Below are 20,134 nucleotides of genomic sequence, written 5' to 3' on the forward strand. Positions count from 1 at the left end.
GTTAAATTTGGCGATGTTGATTGGCCAATTATTCATTATTTTTCCCTAGCAACCATACAGGATTGGCTAATTAATTGCAGGTCTGACAAGCGCCCCTAAAGACAAATTATACAGTCTATCAGAGTAAATTCACTATTAATTGAATGAGTCAGTTGGCGTAAATTTTGTTTAAATGACCCATATTGCATGTAGACACACACAATTAAGTAAGGCTGACATTGACGCTAAAAATTGTAAACATATGCACATATATATGTATAAATACATGTAGAGATTTTCCTCTCCACATCTGGTGGGGCGGCGCCCCAGCGCCCCCTATGAGCCAGCCGCTACTGGTGGATAATAAAAAACTTTCTCATTCAAGTTGAAACCTGCAAGAGGCAGCAGACAAGGTCAAATTAATTTGACACATCAAACTAAACAACAATAGGGGGCATACTGCCCTCTACTGACTAAAGCTGATAATGCTACCATGAACTATCAGGAAAAGAAAAGCAACAATTAAACAAAATAATAAAGGACATTCACCCCCCCCCCAAAAAAAAGAAAAAATATATTGAAAAAAATGTCCTCAAATAGTGAAGTTTCATCAAACCTTGTGTCTGTATGTTGTGATAGTATTTTATACACAAAATGACACTAAACTCACCTCCATGTTTGATGCAGTACAGAAAAAGAACATAGTTCCCTTTATTCTCCTGCCATTAAAGTTCATAAACTAGCAAGAATGTCAGGTAGCATTAGCATTAACTTCAGCTAAAGTCTACCAGCTTCAGGTACCTAACAATCGCCTTACTCGCTACTTAAGGCTTTATCGTCCATGGTTGTCTTCCGCTTATTCCTTACTATTAAGGGTCGCGGGGGGGCTGGAGACTATCCCAGCATCAACGGGCGAGAGGCGGGGTTCACCCTGGACAGTTCGACAGTCCATCGCAGGGCCAACATACAGCAATTGCTTGCAGTGTACAAGTCCCAAGACTTTCATAAAATTCATCACTGGATTCAGGACGACCCCTGCTGCTCGGCCCCGGTGGGCGGGAGGAGGCTCAGGCCCAAACAACGCTGACTGCAGCTTTAATTTAATCCTAGGTTTATGTAATACTCCGATAAATCAGTGGTATTTATTTCATGATTTTCATAGGAATAAGTTAAGAATAAAATACCAGTTCATGGTTAAGCTAAAATTTACATAAATTAGTATTTGTTATGAAGAAGATATTAAAATGTATAAAATTTGTTTAAAATTAGTAACTTTCAAAAAAAACATCATTTCATGGGGTGTGAATGTCTTTAAAAAATGTTGAAGTAATTCTATTACGTTAGGTTACGTGCGTGAGTTCATGACCTTTAGTGTTTACACTTCCGGGAGAAACGCGCGCGAGGAAGAAGGAGCATCATGTTAATGGCATAACGTTATCGGAGTTTGGAGACTGTGTGTCGTCGGAGAGGAGTTTTTATCGGTAACGGACTGTGAACTGTAATTGACCGACGTGATCGGAGTGCGTGAGTCGGATTCTCCGCCACCGATTGTGTTTTGTTGAGCACCAGGCAAGTCCAGTTACAGAAGCTAGCGGGAGCTAGGCTAACGCTGTCCACGCTGAAGGGAGACGCCGCTGCAAGGACGGGACAGGAGCTTCGGATAGTCGCCTCGGGAGAGAGTCGTTAACGGAGGATGTGCCGCTGCTGCCGAGTCACGGAGGTCTGTTGCTGCGGGCTGCTGCGAGCGGGACGGTTGCTGCCATAACGAGCGAGGGATTCATCGGCTGCGGTCCGGTATTGTTGACTTCACCGACACACGGGGGGATCTGGTAAAGGTTTCCATCATGAGCTCCAACTAAAGCGCGCCAACGAAAGTAAACATGAGTGCACTCGAAATAAAATTAGACAGTTGAAAGAGACAAACAATATACCCCGGGGTTCTTCTTTTTATTTTCTATAGTCTTGTTTATTCAAGGTTTGAATGTGTTTTTCTGCAAGCCTTTAATACATTTTCTAAACTGAAATCTTGTGTTGTTTCATTGAATTTGTGTGTTGTTACTGAAGCTTTACAGCAGAGTTTAAAGGTCAAGTGTACTCCCCATAGCCTCCAGTTGAATATTTAAGAGTGAGAATCATACATTGCCCTAGATTGATATTAATTATTCCAGATGGGACTTTTACCATACAAGATATTTGAAATGAGTTAAAGTGTTCCCTGTAAGCCTAAGGTGGGTTTTAATATTGGAGCCGGTGGTAAAAGGGTTACATTTAGAAATCTAAACCCCTGCTACCATGAGCACACATGGAAATAAAGACTCAACTGACCGCTCGGTCTACTTCAGCTAGCACACTGAACAATACTGTTGTTTACTTGCTAGCTGATAAGTGAGCAGCTGATGTTTGCAATAACATTGAAATAAACTAAAAATAGAGTCAATAGCTCAAATCCTATCACCACCAAAGGAGCCACGTCTTTAACACTTCAATCTCATAGCGACTCCTCAGGATTTCTTCTTCTCTCCATTGCATTTTGTAGGAGGCTCCTGCCGGTCCACACTGCCTTCCCCCTAACAGATTCAGCTACTGAGACTAAAGTTCGTTTGTAAGCTCAATGCATTAAAGTGACTTAATATTTGTTGAAAACTAAATAGGCGTGAAGCTGTAACCTCACATGAACACTTGAAGTCTAGATTTCAGCTGCATGTGAAGAAATCAGCATAAAATCCTTGTGTTGGTGTTTAAACCTGGACTACCAGAACCAGGCTCAGAGGTGTTTGTCTGTTAGCTGTGAAGCAAACTGAAACATGAAGGCTTTGAGGGTTTGTTCTCAACACAAAGAAAGATTCAATGCTCAGACAACTGCCAACTCTGTAAAAAAAAAAAAAAAATTTTTTTACAAATCTCAGTTTATTTCTTCATGAAGATCTTAATGAGGCAATCAGCACCAGAGCACTTAAGTTAAAATTAGTAACACCGTCACTAACGATGGATTTATTTGACCCGATGTAGTTTTGCTGATCAAATATAGTTTTCATCAAAATATAGTATTTTTTTTTATAATTAATTATTTCCCAATATGCAACGTCACATAAATGAAAAAATGGAGGACCCTATAAAATGACCTGACATCAGTGTTCAAGGGTGAAGTCATTTTTGGAATGAAGAAGAGTTCATCCAGCTTTTTTTGCCTCGTGTCTCTGAACCAGCTCATTTGTTGTGTCCACGCAGAGAGAGAGAGAGGATAAATGTGATAGTGTAGAAGTCCTTTTGTTCTTCAACTGGTCCAACTTGATGGTGAGTCTCCTTTTATCAAGGATTACTGAATGCTTGTGTTATTCATGGCATTGTTAACACTTTATAAACCCTTCATTCAGAGCTGTAAAGAACCTTTAACCTCATATCCCAGACATCAAAGTGGGCCACTAACCGGTGAGATGAAGCTATGCTATGCTGCTACATTCTGAAGAGGTAAAGTAGCAGGTTCTGAGAGTGATGGCTAACCTGGATGTGTTCGTCTCCTACTTTAATATCAGCGTCCCAACTTGGAGCTCTGACCACCTCCAGCTTTTTGTTCCTGTTTCTGCTTCAGTCAACAGGGAACTCAAACCTGCAATAGAATCATCAACAACAATGGAATAGAAAACAGAGGAAGACAAAATATCATAAACTTACAAAGCTGAGAAATGTTCATGAAGAATAAATGCACACATTATGATTGAGGCCAGAAACTAAAACTCCACACCAAATGTATTTTGACATGTAGGGATAATGAACTTGAATGTGTTGAAATAGCAGATAAATGAATCCACTATCACACAACAAGATGATGACCCACTACCACAAGATGGCGTCACAGATCCTGATGCTCTGAGCAGGAAACACCAAGCAAAACATGACTAAAAAGCTCCTGTTGTTCCCTCCATGAAAAACTGTGGCACTGATGAGAAGAAGGATCCAAGCGTCCTCTGAGGATCCATCGCCTCACCATTCGGTAGAAGGATGATCGGGTCGGCACCAGGAGAAACCCTTGTGTCTCTGATGCAGGGAAGATGGAGCACTGAAGAGGACACATTGTGGCGTCCTGAAGAGGACATTTGGTGGAGCCTGAGACAGCAAACATCATGCCGCCCTTCATCAGAAGAACCATAGCACTTCAGTCACGTGACTGAAGTCATCCATTCATGTCAGTGATGTCACTTGGCAGGACTGTCATTGCCGTCACATTCTAGAAAAGACTCCAGACTCCACATGTGGCTCCCATGATAACTGATGGACCTCTGGTTGGAGGCTGGACGATGATGTTTGGACTTGAAGGAAAACTCCTTGTCCAAATTCCATTGTGTTCAAATTTAAAGTCCCACAATAAGAAGTAGCTGAATCTGAGAGGTGAAGGTTTGGAACTACAAGATGGTTGATGTTTTCTTGACTTGATGCTCTGACTGTCAGGGTAGATGACAGCTTCTTTCTGCTGCTGCATCTGAGTGGCTATGATTGGAGGTTTTACCTCCCAAGGTTGTCTGGTTCCAGGGGAAATTTGAAAATTCCAGTCCCAACCTTGGCTGTTCTGAAACTCTTCTCCTGAATCACTCCTGAGCTGCAGCAAGAAAAAATACCAGTGCCCAACCAGATCAACTTCATGGCTGCTAACAGCCTCAGACACTTGATTTCCATCAATCTGGAGCCAAGAAGGCCCTCACCTTTGGTTCTCCTCCAGGAGGGTCCAGGTTCTGCCATTGTGGCTCCTTGTGCCACTGCCAGAGAGCCTCAGCTGCACACTGCAACATTTCAACAGGAGATTTACATTCCTTCAAATGTCCTGACATCTTATTCCAATGGTTCTGTTCCATATTTATATTTTAAAATCAATTACATGATGAAAGCTGCCACAGCTGGTTTAAGTGAGAGAACACGCTAGGCAAGGCAAGGCAATTTTATTTGTAGAGCCCGTTTTCTCAAACAGTTTGTCTCAAAGGGCTTCACATGGCATCATAACAACATCCTCTGCACTTAGACCCTCACATCGACTGAGGAAAAACTCCATAGAAAACCCTTTTAACAGGGAAAAATCTGGGAAACCTCAGGGTGAGCAACAGAGGAGGGATCCCTCACCCAGGACGGACAGACGTGCAGTAGATGTTGCTACAGACAAGAAAACAGTTTACAATGCAAAATGTGGGAAACACGGAAATGTTAATAACAGCTGAAGAAGGAAGCTTCTGGTAGGGGAGGAAGGGAGAGCAAGCCAGCTTGATGGGGGACTGGATGGCAGACTGGTTCATGGAAGGGGAGCGCAGGCCGGTGTAACAGTAGGGAATAAGGGGGGGGGGGGGGGGCGATGCAATCGGCGGTTGGGGCTCTGGTGGATCTGTGGAAACACAGAGAGACTGCGAGACACCAAGGCCAAACTACAAAGTGCAACAAGTAGTGGTAGTGACAGTTCCAAAAATGTGCAGGGAGGAGAGGAGGAGAGAGGGGGAGAGGAGAGGAGAGGAGGGAAGGGCTCCATGTAACCTGATGTGTCCCCCAGCAGTCTAAGCCTGTAGCAGCATAGCTATCAATGGTTCAGAGCTACCTGAACCAGTCCTAGCTGAAGGCTCTGTCATAGAGGAAGGTCTTCAGCCTGGACTTAAACGTAGTTAAAGTGTCTGCCTCTCTGACCCATGGAGAGAGCTGGTTCCACAGTAAAGGAGCCCGGTAACTAAAGGCTCTACCTCCCAGTCTGTTTTTATTGATACTGGGAATCACTAAAAGACCTGCATTCTGGGAGCGGAGTGCTCTGGTCGGACAGTAGGGACTAATGAGCTCTTTCAAATACGATGCAGCTTTATCATTGAGAGCCTTATAAGTCAGCAGAAGGACTTTGAAGTCGATTCTAGATCCTACAGGAAGCCAGTGGAGAGAAGCTAAAGTGGGAGAGATGTGTTCTCTCTTCTTAACTCCCATCAAAACCCTCGCTGCAGCGTTCTGGACCAGCTGGAGACTCTTTAGAGAGTATTTAGGACATCCTGACAGGAGAGAGTTGCAGTAGTCCAGCCGAGAAGTGATAAATGAGATTTGAAACCAGTAAAATATGCTTTTCTGTGTGCAAACTAGTGAGGGGCATGGAAGGATATTTTACCACCAATACAGAACCCAAACTTTAGTCATGTGATGAGATGGCGACTGAGAAGAGTGATTATGAAGTTAATGGACAAAATGTGAATTGAAAGAAAATACATTAAAAAATACTAAATAAACAAATAAATAAAAGAAGGAGCACAAATGACATTTTTCTGCACAAATTTACTGGTATTAGACTGCATTTTTGGTTCATGAGTAGATGAAAGAGTATCACATATATATTATATACATGTGATACATGCACGTGGCTTTGGACAAAAGCTGAAAGAAATTGTAGGATTATTTAAATGTACCAAGTGGACTATTTCAGGTTTCTTGAAGATGCTTCAGCTCTCATCCAAGAGGCGTCTTCAGTTTTCTTCACTGATGGGAGGATTTATAGCTCTGTGGGGGCGGGACCTTCTACAGAGGTGATTGACATGTGAGCTCTGGGTGTCTGAGTTGTTTTAGTCAGGTTGTGAAAGGGAAGTTGACTCAACTGGTATCTGTGTCAGTTAAAAGCCTCACAGTAATTCCATAATCTAGGAGTAGAAACCAGAGTCGCTCACGACGAGGATGGGATTCGAACCCATGCGTGCAGAGCACAATGGATTAGCAGTCCATCGCCTTAACCACTCGGCCACCTCGTCTGCTGACAGCAACCCTGAGCTTTTAAACACCTGAACTCTTTGGAGCCTATTTGTCAGAAATGGACCCAGCAGGAGCCACTGAACACAACTCTGACATAATCAGGCTTCTTCCCAGCAGCATCGTGCTACAGAAGGCAGAATACAGACCATCGATACATCATCAGAGTGAACACCAGCTGATGTTTACAAGTTTAATTCACCTTTTACTACAAAATGACATCCAAGCTCAGATTCTCTTGTCCTGATTGAACAAGTAAATGTTTAAGAAGATGAGAGTACCAGACTTTTTCATCCAAGGAAACAAGCATCCTATCCATGTCCTATGCAGAGTTTCTTTTAAAAAAAAAGTGAGACAACCTCAAGATTTTCTGTTTCCTCTTGTTGGATTTTGCCACAGAGAATCAGAGACAATCAAAAGCTTGTTGGACTTTAATGTTGGAGGACTGAACAAGTCATGACATCATCAGTTTTACCTTCACAGGTGCTTCATTTACTTTACTTTCAATTTTACAGAGGTAGAACCTGAAATCAAAGCTGCCCATCAAAAGAAGTGAAAGCTTCCCAGGTTGTGATGTTCTTGTCTACAAACTGTCTTGTATGGAGCTTCAATCTTTAATAAAAAGAATAAAAAGAAGATGACATGTGTTGTGATTTGGCGCTTTAAAAATAAAACTTACGACTTACATGGAAACTGTCTGGGGGGGGTGGAGCCTAGGTATGTGTTTGATGTCTTAATTCTGTCTCTGATGTCTGAATTCTGTCTTTGATCTCTGGGTTCTGAGCATTGATCTCCTGCTTCAGTCTTTGATCTCTGACTGATCCTAAACTAATCAAAGGATCACATCAGCATATTGGTCCAGTCTACAGATGGTGATTTTACCTATTTGAAGCCTTATTTTGTGTTTGATGGACATTTTTAAAATCATTAATGACTTTTTGACTGAACATCCTGGACACTGTGGTGCCTGATGAGGAGACAACTTGGGTACAAAGTTGAAGAGGAGGGTTTTTGGAGAGGGGATATTTTTGCAGTGTTCCAAGTCAATAATAACTGTGGCAAAATGTCATCATTTTTCAAAATGTCCTCACGAAGATGGTTTGTAATTCTGTCTCTCCCTCATCCTCAGCTGCTGCAGCCCTTTCAAGAAAACCTTTGACTCGTGGATCTAACAAAGATCAGATGTTGTCTCCTCCAGAACATCAACACTTTAACGTTGTTGGCAGGACTCCAACCTGAGCAGGGAGACCCCAATGGATTTCTAGTCCATCGCCTTCACCACTCGGCCACAACAACCACATTCACACACACATTTGTAAAAGATTCACATTGACACAACTCTTTAAAATTATGTCACAAGCCCATTTGTTTGAGGTCCTATTTTCTCTTTTTCAGCATTCCTTTGTTTCCAGGTCTCTAATAAGTGCAGAATTACAAAGACAAGCAAGCTGGATCCATCCTGGGCAGGTGATAGGAGCCATTGACCACTGGCCAGAGACCCTGGCACAGACATTGGGGATGGTGAGAGAGAGCATTTCTACAATTATATTCTACATTTATAGAATTCTATAATCCTACAATTTCATTGAGCAGACGCTTTTGTCCAAAGCCACTTGCATATTTTTTCGGTGAGTTTGGCTCCTGAGCTCAAGACAGTTGTGACTAATAAAGGACAGCTTCAAATGCAGCTGTGAAGCCTCATTGTCAGCTGGGAGGAACGACAGGTGTCTCCCTCTAGTGGCTCCTCACAGCAACACGAGCCTCATTTCATACACATGCATCCACCACCTCACTACCAAAGGCCAGTTGGGCCTCGACAGACAGGTGAGTTTCAAGTGTTGGACAAAGGTCTTTAAGATGTTCTTATTAATTCTATAACATCTGAGATTAAAATCTATGGAATTACAACCAACAAGCAGTCAAACACCTGATCAGATGCTCCTTCATGAGGCTGAGAAGAATCAATCTAAACTGGGATGAAGAAAATTAATTGAGAGGAGAAACCTACTGATTGGATGACATGGACCCACCTGATCCATGTCAGCCTTGTTGGAGCAGAAAGAGGTGGATCAGAGGAATCAGTGGATCAAGACTCAGGTGTCAGATGAAGAATCTCTTTATTCACAATGGAGTCAGAGAAATCTTCCAACGTGAACTTGACAGACCATTTTATACCAAAGACAGGCTGTGTGTGTGTGTGTGTGTGGGGGGGGGGGGGGGGGGGGACAATGGCTTAAGGGAGCTCCAGGTAACTGGTTTGAACTGGTCCCTCATCTCTGTGAGTAGAAACCATCTGAGGTGGAGGGTGGAGATCTGATTTGACCTCCTGATCTCCCAGTAAAGCCAGTATAGATGTTGAGCTTGGAGGAGTTGATGGCCTCCTTCATCTTCTTGTTGGAGATGTTTGCTAAACTCAGCACCACCACAGATCAGAGGAAAGTCCACTTGTAAGCTGGACATTGGAGCTTCTAGTGACCTGCAGGATCTTAGTTGTGGTGGCAGCAGGCCTGTTCCAAGAGCTGGGCTCACATTCATGATCAGGCTTCATAATGGTTCTGGACCACTGAGTGATAGAAGCTGATCCTGGAGCAGCAGAAGAAAAATATAGAGAACAAAAGACAAAAGACAGAGAGAAATGAGGGAGAGAATGACAAAAAGATGGGAACAAGATGAGGGTGAAAGACAAGCAGAGAGAAAGACAGAGGGATGGAAGACAGACACACAACCAACAAAAGCAACAACCACAATAATAGTTTTGATATTGTCCTGTTATTGATGTTTTCATGTGAAAGTGGCATATTTAAGATAAAAGACACTGTTAGAACAGAAAGATCCATAAAACCCACCAACAAGAGGTGTCTGGTACAGATGTGGAATTATTGGCTCACACAATGTTGAGGCAACTGGGAAGAAGACAAACAAAAAAGGCTTGTGTGATTCAAACATTCATCAAAAATGGTCCTGTCGAACTGTTCAATGTGTCATGACTTCAGAAGCTCAAATCCTCTCTAAGTTCTAGTGAGAGTGGAAGAGATTATAAAATGAGAGAAGCAGGGCCCTCACTCAGAGCTGAAATACCTCAGTTGGGAGAGCGTTAGACTGAAGATCTAAAGGTCCCTGGTCCGATCCCAGGTTTCAGCAGAGGAACAGCATTGACTTTACTTTCCAGTGGAGGAACTGCAGACATGAAGGAAACTAACATCTTGTCCTGTGTATTCTTATGACATTCAAGACATTTTTGGAGCCTCTTGTTGGATTTTGCCACAGAGAATCAGAGCCAATCAAAAGCATGGTGGACTTTAACATGGAGGATTGAACAAGTCAAGAAAGCAGCAGTTTGACCTTCACAGGTGTTTCTTTTCCTGTCTAAATGCTGCAGCGAGAGCCTGAGTAGCTCAGACGGTAGAGCATCAGACTTCTAATCTGAGGGTCCAGGGTTCAGGTCCCTGTTCAGGTGCTGTGGTTGTTCCAGTGTTTGACAACATGGTACTGGATGAAGTTTAGTGTTGAACAAACTGTCATCACCAAAAGTAGAAGTGTTCTTGTCTTGAGACTGTTCCTGCAGGTCAAATGTGAAGAACCGGCAACCCCCATTTTGCAAAAAGTTAAATTTTTCTAACTGTTCAATTGGAAAGTATTTTCAGATTGAAGAAGTGATCAAGAGAAACAGGAAAATCCCTCTAAACACAGCAAACTCCATCCATCAATCCATTTTCTACAGATTTTCCTGTTCAGGGTCTCAGAGGGAACTGCAGCCTGTCCCAGCAGCCTCAGTACAAGAGGAGGGGTTCACCCTGGACAGGTCGCCAGTCCATCACAGGGCCAGGTGAAAGTGCCAACCACTGCACTGCCCCTACTAGTCGTCTACATATCAGTGTTCTCAGTATTGCACTGACATTCACATCAGTATTGTGCTTATATTTTATTTCCTGGCTCTTCAAGCCTCCTATTATGCTGAAGTTGATTGCTTCAGTGACCAGGAGATGTTATCATTGGCAGCTAGTTTACTATTATTGCTGCTGCTGTTGCTGTTGTTGGTTGTGTGTCTGTCTTCCATCCCCCTGTCCCTCTGTCTTTCTCTCTGCTTGTCTTTCTCCCTCATCTTGTTCCCATCTTTTTGTCATTCTCTCCCTCCTTTCTCTCTGTCTTTTGTCTTTTCTTCTCTATATTTGTCTTCTGCTGTCTGTCCTATCCTGCTCTCTTTCAACAACCAACCAGTCAAAGCAGACGTCCGGTTAAAAAAATTATCATAAAAGAACTCTTGATGTGATTTGGCTTGAGACATGAAGAAGATAGGATTTTTTTTCTCTTAATTTTAGAAGCATTTACAGATTCATGTAAAGATCATCAATCAGTGTAGTATTTCAGACAGACTTCTGGTCCGTGAGGACGAGGAATCCAGCACAGATCCACAGAACTCCAACTGCCATCTTTGATGATTCCTTTACAGTCTGTAGGGTGGAGAGATCCTCCTGAGTCTGGCTTTGAATGTTTGTCTGTGGATGTGTTAACCCTGTCATGGACTGGTGACCTGTCCAGGGTGAACACGGCCTGTCGCCCAAAAGCTGCTTGGATAGGCTCCACCCCCTCCATGACCCTGAACAGGATAAGCAGAAGAAAATGGATAGAAGTCATGACACATTGAACAGTTCTACAGGACCATTTTTGATGAATGTCTGAATCACACAAGCCTTTTTTGTTTGTCTTCTTCCCAGTTGCCTCAACATTGTGTGAGCCAATAATTCCACATCTGTACCAGACACACCTCTGGTTGGTGGGTTTATGGATCTTTCTGTTCTAACAGTGTCTTTTATCTTGCTTTTATCTTTTATCTTTTGGATCTTTTCTTTGTATCTGCATTCTGTGGTGCACGGTTGCTCTGGAAGAGCGCTCTATCTAACTATTTTCACTGTACCCCCCCCCCCCCGTATAGCAAAAAGAAAAGATTCTGATTCTTACACACACACACACACACACACACACACACACACACACACACACACACACACACACACACGTGTATAAACATGATGTTCCGAATGTTTCACTGTCTGTGGTTGTCCATCTTTCCTTGCCTCTTCACTGTCATTGTCAGAACTCTGAGCAGTCTTCCTCTCCAGGTGATGTCTCTGAGTGATGATGATTGCTGTCTGTTCAACCAGCTTCATTTGTTGATATCTGAGAAGGACTGAAGACAGCAAAGTGTGCTGATTGGCCAACAACCCCACACAGGTCAAAGGTCACTGCTCTGAGGCAGACCAGTTTACTATATCAGTGGTGACACCATCCACTGCTGGCGCTCTCTTCAGTGCTTCTTGTTTCTGCCCTTTGTGCTTGAGCTCCTAGAGCAGCTGGTCCGGCTCTCCCCCTTTTCTTTTCTATTCCACTAATTTTTTTTTTTTATTTTCTATTTTTGTCATTCATCATCAATCTCAGCTCACGGTCGCTACACTCTTGACCTCCTGTGAGCCTTGAATCTCCATCCTGACCAGCAGAGAGAAGCCACCTTTGTGTTGGAGAAGAGCAGCTTAGTCGAGGCAGCCAGCAGCCTGAGACCAGAGGGTAGCGAATCAACGTGCTTCCCTTCTTCATCGAGCGAATGTCAGCGGGAGCCACGGTCGACGAGGTGGAGGCTTTGGAAGCCGTCCTCCCTCCAGTTCATTGGAGAGGCATCGTACATCGATGGGAGAATCCAGCTGAGAACGTCAGCCGGTTACGTTGGTTTTCACCTATTCAGGCCTGGACTCCTGTCTCACTGCCAAACTCTGCCTGACTCCGTAGAGCTGGTCAGCCTCCACTCAGTCCTCTTCATTTGTTTGGAGGTCACTATCGTTCATCCTACACACCTTTCCACCTGCCTCTTTGCCGTCTACTTGAAGCTCAGATAAATGGAGGCTAATTCATCCCTGCTACTCAATAAGTGCCTTCATTACTCTGCTGGAATTATCACTCTGTCTTAAGTGTTTTCTTAATTGTATTAAATCCTCTTTAATTTCCAAGAAGTGTTCCAACTCATTCATGCATGCAAGCCACTGATCCACAAGAACTCATTGATGAGCTTAAACCTGAGACTGATCGTTTCTCGTTGGATGAGACAAAAATACAACGAGTGGAGCCCAGAGTAACAACTGGATAAAACATTCTAAAGATACGCCGTCATCACCAGTTTATCAAGTCACGACACTCTTTTTATATCATCTTTTTATATCATCCAACATCCTCAGGGACTATCATTGAAGAAGCTCTATTTAATATAAGATGCATAAAATCACACCACATGAAGCAGGCTAATGAAAAATAAATCAAATGTAAAAATGCTTTATTTTAAGATCTAGAATATCTTGTGAATATCTGGAGCTTAATTCCAGCAGCAGACCTCCTCAGGTGATGGAATTTATATTTGACATGTTTACCATTAAATGAGACACATTTGCAGTCCATTGAAATCTACTTGTGTTCATGGTGAGTTGATTTCAAAACATGAGCTGACAGAATCTACGTTTAGGTAGGAACCACCATATCCAGGGGTCTGGACCTTTTTGTAGTCAGAGCCATCAAAGCAGCAGACTAAGCTAGCAGACATTAGCATTGAGAAGAAACTGATACCTGGAGCCTACTTTTGGGTCTGGTCAAGTGATAACAAAATAATATGACATTGTTGTCAGACTGACGCCTGCTCAACAATGACCAAACACCGCCTTATGGCATTGTGGGAAATTTCTGCTTGGCCCGTGTCCATCAATACACACAAAGAAATTTCTCCAGAGTCAGTCACACCAGTGGTAAAAACACTAAAGTGCTGTCAAGGAGAAACAGGATACGACCAAACACACACACAAGTTACAGAGAGAGAACTCTCCCAGAAGGAACCACTCAAAGGAGAACCATGGACATCATCAGGCTGTATGACCTCATCAATATGAGACAGGTGGATAGGAAACAAGCTCAGAGATGTCAGAAACATGAGATCCAAGTGCTGAGAAAGCTTCAACTGGTGAGGTTCCAGAACCAAGAGCGAGGTGGAGCCTGCATCACCTACTGGGAGCTTTTTGTCAAAGGTTCAACTTTGATTTGAATGCTTTTGGAGAGACAACGTGCAGGGAGGGAATTTGGTGATGAAGAACAAGTTCCTCTCAGCTTTAAATGGAGTTTTCCAGGAGTCAAAGAGACACTCCTCTGATCCGTTGTCAGATGTGTTCTCATTGCACCACAGCCCTACAGGTTGAGGGTTCTGATCCTAGTCAGACACATTCACTATGATGCTGCTGAGCCTGAAGGTAGGATGAATAAAGGAGTGTCTGAGAGAGCTTCAACAGACAAACTGTCCAGTTTAACAACAAATACTAGTCAGTATTCATGTTGCTGCCGTGACCCGGATTCAAACCAGGGTTGCTGCAGCCACAACACAGAGTACTGACCACTATAGGATCACGGCCTCCTGGAGGCTGAGGTTTGAGCTTCTATGTCTTTGTCTCATTGAGAGATCAAAGACAATTTGTGTCCACAAAGAAATCATTGAGGAATCAAAGTGAGATCAAAGAAAGAATTCTAAGATCAAACACAAAACTCTGAGATCAAAGGTTGAAGTTCCCAAGGTTCAGTTTTAGCTCAGACCCTCTTTAATATCTGTATACTGCCACTTGTCATCAGGAGACTCAGTATAAACTTCCACAGTTCTGCTGATGTCACAGAGCTGTACATCGCCGTGTCTCCTGATGACTTCCTCCACGTCACCTGTTGATGTGACAGGACTCGACCAAACGTCATGTTTTGATGAAGAGGGTGTGAGCCTGAGTTGGCTCAGTAGAGACAACTGGACAGCAGCAGGACAGAACAGAGACTCTCCACAATGACAGGAGACAGGAAACAGGTTTGGACCATCTGGGCTCCACCCACTTGTATTTATTGAAGGAAATTATACAAATCAACAAAGTGGAAACATTGGTTTTGCCAGTGGGTTTAAATCATGATTGATATTTTAGTGTTTGTTCATCCATTTATTTGTCCAAGAGAAGAAGAAGTGACTCTGAGTCAAACTGGAGTCCTTTGAGGTCTGGCATCTCAAGAAGGAGGAGCATTCAGGCTGAGGTCATCATAACAGTCAGGATGTGCTGACTCATCATTAGTGGGAATCTCAGTGTCAATGTTGTGTAGTGAGGGACAGCACTGTTGCTGTGGCCTGATATGTAGATGAAGGAATCAATGAGACACCATGAAGACAGACAGCATTGCTGGACAACACCTTCTTTTATTACTTCAGCATTGGCAAGAACTGGAAGCATCAGCAGAACCACCGCAGAAAAAGAACACTTTTTTTTACAGATTTTTCACGTCACCAAGCACTCTATGAGCTAAACTGCCCCCTTCTGGCTTAACTACGCATGTACAGGTGAAACAATTAAACTCTTACCAAAAATAACAGAAAATCATGGAGCTCATTATGACATCACACTAACTACTTTCACTCCAGAAATCAGGTCATGACATCATAAAGAAGAATAGAAGTCTCTTCCTCACAGGTGTCACAGAACAAAATCTCTCCAACACTAAACAGTAGTGAGAGAGCAAAGCTGGTAAGAAGACAAGACTGTTGGAGGAGGAAACCTCTCAATGTTCCAGAGGTGTTTCAGTGGAAGACATCACATTTGGGAGGGAGGTTCTTGACATTTTCATCCATTTTTATTTTGGTCAGATGAACACATCATGAGCTCTACTTGGACAGAATACGCCTTCAAACAGGCAGGGGTGCTGAGGCTCAGAGACCAACAGTTGAACAACATCAGAGCTCATCAGAACAAAGACCAAGGTGTCTGTTTTCATTTCAAAAGATTTGTTGTCAGTGAGTCTATTATATTTTTCATCAACACCTGAATGAAGGATGGTTTCATGAAAAACTGTCATTTTTTTAACGAAAGCTGAGAAAAACACAGTTTTGTCAAAGAAGTGGTTTTCCAGCATCAAACTGGACTTCATTTTGTTTCCATCTCTCATTTGGTGACTTCAAATGTTCACTGTAAAAATCCAGCCTACTAATCAGGAGGAGGCCCAGTATTGGACCATGAGCTGATCTCTGCTATGCTGGTAGATGGGAACTTGTTTAAAGTTGATTTTGTGATTATTTTTCATCAAAATGTGCTCAGACGGCTCCTCAACAGTTCTGATGATGAACAGAACCTCTGTCCTCATGGGTCATGTGACAGGATGTGACCTCTACATGAGCCAGAAGCAGTGAACGCACCCCCGCACAGCAGAACATGTTCACTTGACCTGCTCTGGCTACTTGTGGTTAGCTTGCTGCTAACAAAAGTGGGTACAAAAATGGAATCATGGTCCCTTCAGACTTTCCATCAGTTTTATTCTGTCAGTGGAACGCGTCAGTTTGGGCTGTAGAGACTAAAACAATCAATCCAATGTTTTGCAGCCACTTCTTCTTGGATGTTTATGGGAAAAAAGTATTTTGGGGCCACAGTGCATCACGTGGTGGATGGGGGAGGAGCATCCAAATCTGAGGAGACGTTTCCATTGGATGGAAAATGAGTTGACACCACTGAGGGAAGGATGAGTCCTCAAATGTTTGGATTGTTTTAACAGGAAGAGAAAAAAAGAAAAACCGGGAGTCTGATGTAAAAACACTGGAAAAGTTTTTGGTTTGTCATGTGTGGAGAGATAAATGAGCCATGACCACAGAGATGCAGGATCAGAACTGAGAACATGGAGTTTTCATTTCAGGGACCTTCAATAACCTTTGATCTATCTGATAAAACAGGCCAGAACTGAGACTTGACCTTGAGAACAGAGATGGACGATCATGAAAACATGAGGAAAACTACAAGACTGCAATGAGGAGACGTCCTGTTGCTTGAAACATCATCACGGTGAAAGCAGAAGAAGCCTGGAGCTCAGTTGTGGCGGCGCTGCAGTCACACGTTCGTGGTGTCTTGGTGGTGAACTCCAGCCTCTTCATCAACCAAGCCTTCCTCTGTAGCATCACCAGCGTTGAGTTCAATGTTCTCCTGGTGTCCTGCCTGCCGCTCCATTTTGGCCTGGAAGACATGACAGCTCAGACCTCCAGTTGCTGCTGAAACAACTGCTCATAGCCAAGGACTACGAAGCTACGTCGTGTTACCTTGAAGTAGCGGTAGAAGAAGACAGCACATGACCCCAGGATCAGATGGTGGATGAACGCTCTGATGATGAAATCACTTAAAGGCACTGAAAAACATTTAGAATCATCACATTTGATCAATGACATCACCACTGACCACCACAGACATGTTGATGGTTGAAGGTTCTTGATGGAAGGCTGCATGTTAAAGGAACACGCTAACTTTTAGGAGAAGTCTCTGATTGTCCATCATCCCCAGAGCCAGACTAGAAGATGGAGACCCTTCTCTAGGAGCTGAGACTCATGCTAGTTAGCTTAGCACAATGAATGGTAGGAGGTGGGAAGTGTTAGCATAAAAGTCCCAAACAGTCGTTGCCTGTGGAAGGAACTGAAAAAAAAGAAAATAGAAGTTTTAATATAAACAGACAGAAAATGTTGTTATTTCATGTGTTTTCACATAAAACAGACACCCCCTATTTTTTGAATTTATTCCACCTGACCAGTAGGTGGAGCTCTGACGCTTACGTGGGTTAGGCTGAGAGATTTTTCCCACAGGCCCAACGAAGCCTCAGAAATCAAACGGACTTGAGAAGACGTTCATCCATCGTTTCTCTCTTCATTGATCCTCAGTCTTCATCCTGGGTATCACATGTAGCGTCCAGATACCCCTCAGTCTGGAGCCGCTACACCTGCATTCATATATCTGGGCTTGTGGATCACTTTTAACAGACATTCTAATTTTAGAATCAGACACATAGCTGGGACTACTTTCCTGACTGGGAGCAGTGATTTGGCCACCAAAACCAAATGTTTGTTGGAGCAGGAGAGCGACTGCTGCTACTGATCATGGCCGACATTGGAAGAGAGGAGGAGGAGGAGGAGGAGGACTGCAGGACAAACCAACATCATGATCCTGAGACAGTTGATGCTAACACTTCCCACTCACTACCATTCATTATGCTAAGCTAACTCATGGTCTGCTGGTCTCTGCTGGTCTCAGCTCCCTCATGGACACACAGAACATGTAATTACAACATTCTTGGTTTGATTTCACCAACGTGTTGAACCTCATGCAGTTTCCTCTCTCTTTGTTTCCTGTTTGTTCAAATTGTCCAGTTCAAGTCTGGGGCCTCTTGCAACGAGATCGTTTCCTGTCAGGTTCGTTCTGACACTGAGTTTGAAGTGGGACCTTCACGTGAGCAAATGATAGGACGAACAAATGTTTCTGGAGAAACTATTAACACTTGCTAACACTTCCCAACCGCTACTATTCAATGTGCTAAGCTAACTAGCGAGGGTCTCAGCTCCCTAGAGGAGAGTCTCTGTCTCCTTGTCTGGTTCTGGGGATGATGGACAAGAAGCATATTTCCCAGAAGGTTGGTGGATTCATTTAACACAGACTATTTTTACACGTCCGCCATCGTTCCACTGTTATTCTGAAAATGACAACAGTCCAGATTTAATCAGGATTCTAGAAAGAGTTTATTCTGGGTGGGTTTTCAAAACTGAGCATTTCTCAATGAAAACGTAGGACAGACCAATATTATTTAGGTTTGAGGCTTTTCTGTCATGAATGAACTTCAGGAGGAATTAAAACTGTAGAGTCTCACAGTGTGAGACACTTTAACTGGACGGGAGACAAACAAATGACAAGTCAAGTCAGTTTTATCTATATTGCGCCAAATCACAACAAAAGTTATCTCATGACACTTTACAGGTGTCTGCTTTCTGAATTGTACCAAGGTGCTTGTTTCCTTGGACTTATAGATTTCTTTTTTAACGGGGCATTTGAGTCCAAAGTTGTTCTTAAGGAGCCTGTTGGACTATCAAGAAAATGATCAACGTGACAGTGAATTTTAGCTCCGCCCTTCATCTCTCAGACTAGCCTAGCTAGTTAGAATTAGCTAGCTGGACTATTTTCCATAGTCATGTAAACAGCTTCATCAGAATGTTGTCATTTTCAGGCTAAAAACAAGAAGCAGGAGAACAGAGGAGTAGAAAGTGCATGTAAATGTAGTCAGGGTCACATTCTTCTGTCTGACTCCAGCTGGTCCTGTTGTCACCTGCTATGATGAGGTGGAGCTCCTGGCTCTCAGAGGAGAAGTGATGGGGGAAAACATGGGACAGGTGATAAACACATTTGTAGTTCCCTCGGTGGGTGTGGTCTGCTGCTGAGAACAGGAACTGGGCGGAGTGCTTGAGCGCTGGTAGGGTGTAGTTCTGTGCCGTGCTGGAGGTGGAGAAGATGAGCTGGAACAGGCCTCCTGGGTACTGTGGTTCAACAGAGCAACTGATGGTGAAGTTGGAGCCCCGGAGCAGCAGAGTCTCCTGCTGCCTCACCTCAGAGACGCCGTCAGTGAAGGCAGAGAAGGAGATGTTTGGCTGGACCAGCAAATCTGTGGAGGGGGGAGCAGAAGAAAGGCTGAATCAGCAGATGTGCTGGTGTCATCGAGGAAGCAGCAGCTTGTTTGGAATGTCCAGTTTTACCTGAGCACACCACCATCAGACTGGTAGCACTTTCAACTCTATCAGTCTCCAGTACACACTCCCGCAGTCCAGATGCTGACTGGACACAAGAAGACCTGATCCACCACACAGGCCTGGATCGTGAGTTCCTTCTTTTATTTGTTAAAGCAGCAGAGCCACAATTTATCCGTCTACACACTGCAGAGGCAGACTGGTGGAGCCATTCAGGACCCCCAGGGGCCGCTGGTCTCCACTCTCCCTGGTGTTTGATCTCCAGGGTCCCAGCACAGCGACTGGGCTCTCCCACCATCCTGACTCCATCAGGCTCTGAGCAGACACAGGAATCATGAGTGGTAGAAGTAAAGCAGTGAGATGAAGCAGATCTATGACCTTCACCTGAGCAGACGAGGCCAACGCTTTTCCCAGGTAAGCAGGTCTTCCTCACTGAGCCAGACCTTCCACAGTTTAGCAGAGCAGATTCATCTCCACTACACTGGAACTTTGCTGCCATGACTGGGGTCTCCATGTCTGTATACGGGCCCCCGTGGAGGAGGGACGGAGCCCCACACCCCAACTCTCTACACAGCACCTCTGCATCCTGCAGGCCAAAATCCTCCTCACACACAGAGGACCATGACTGGTTAGACTTCACCTCCAGTATGCCTGAGCACAGACTGGACCCCCCCACCAGCCTGACAGACTCTGTGGAGACATCAGGAAATCATCATTCTAATATTCACCCATTTTTCTCAGCTACTAATCCTGCTTAAACTCATCGGAAAAAACAAGAACCATGAAACTTCCCTTCCTGACACACCTTCCTCTTGTTATTGCTTG

General features: G+C 43.8%; 2 long non-coding RNA genes and 2 other non-coding genes across 6 annotated transcripts in view; 3 read left to right on the forward strand and 1 right to left on the reverse strand.

The window, feature by feature from the left end:
• LOC147262968 (uncharacterized) overlaps positions 1-20,134 on the forward strand; it is a 355,221-nt gene that overhangs the window by 248,313 nt on the left and 86,774 nt on the right. The window lies entirely within an intron of this gene.
• LOC147263116 (uncharacterized) lies at positions 1,412-12,831 on the forward strand. 3 transcript variants are annotated; one of them, XR_015112608.1, is made up of 5 exons: positions 1,412-1,773; positions 3,208-3,273; positions 7,856-8,041; positions 8,139-8,247; positions 12,163-12,831. It is a non-coding gene; the product is annotated as an uncharacterized LOC147263116 (long non-coding RNA). The 3 variants fall into 3 exon arrangements; XR_015112606.1 differs by having other exon boundaries at positions 7,856-8,247; XR_015112607.1 differs by lacking the exons at positions 1,412-1,773; positions 3,208-3,273 and adding an exon at positions 7,617-7,713 and having other exon boundaries at positions 7,856-8,247.
• On the reverse strand, positions 6,647-6,728 carry trnas-gcu (transfer RNA serine (anticodon GCU)). Its single transcript has one exon. It is a non-coding gene; the product is annotated as a tRNA-Ser (tRNA).
• Positions 10,111-10,183, forward strand: trnar-ucu (transfer RNA arginine (anticodon UCU)). Its single transcript has one exon. It is a non-coding gene; the product is annotated as a tRNA-Arg (tRNA).

Source organism: Aulostomus chinensis, chromosome 4 (genome assembly GCF_037954235.1).
Source record: "Aulostomus chinensis isolate RoL2024-O1b breed Wild chromosome 4, RoL_Achi_v1.0, whole genome shotgun sequence".
Taxonomy (NCBI): Eukaryota; Metazoa; Chordata; class Actinopteri; order Syngnathiformes; family Aulostomidae; genus Aulostomus; species Aulostomus chinensis.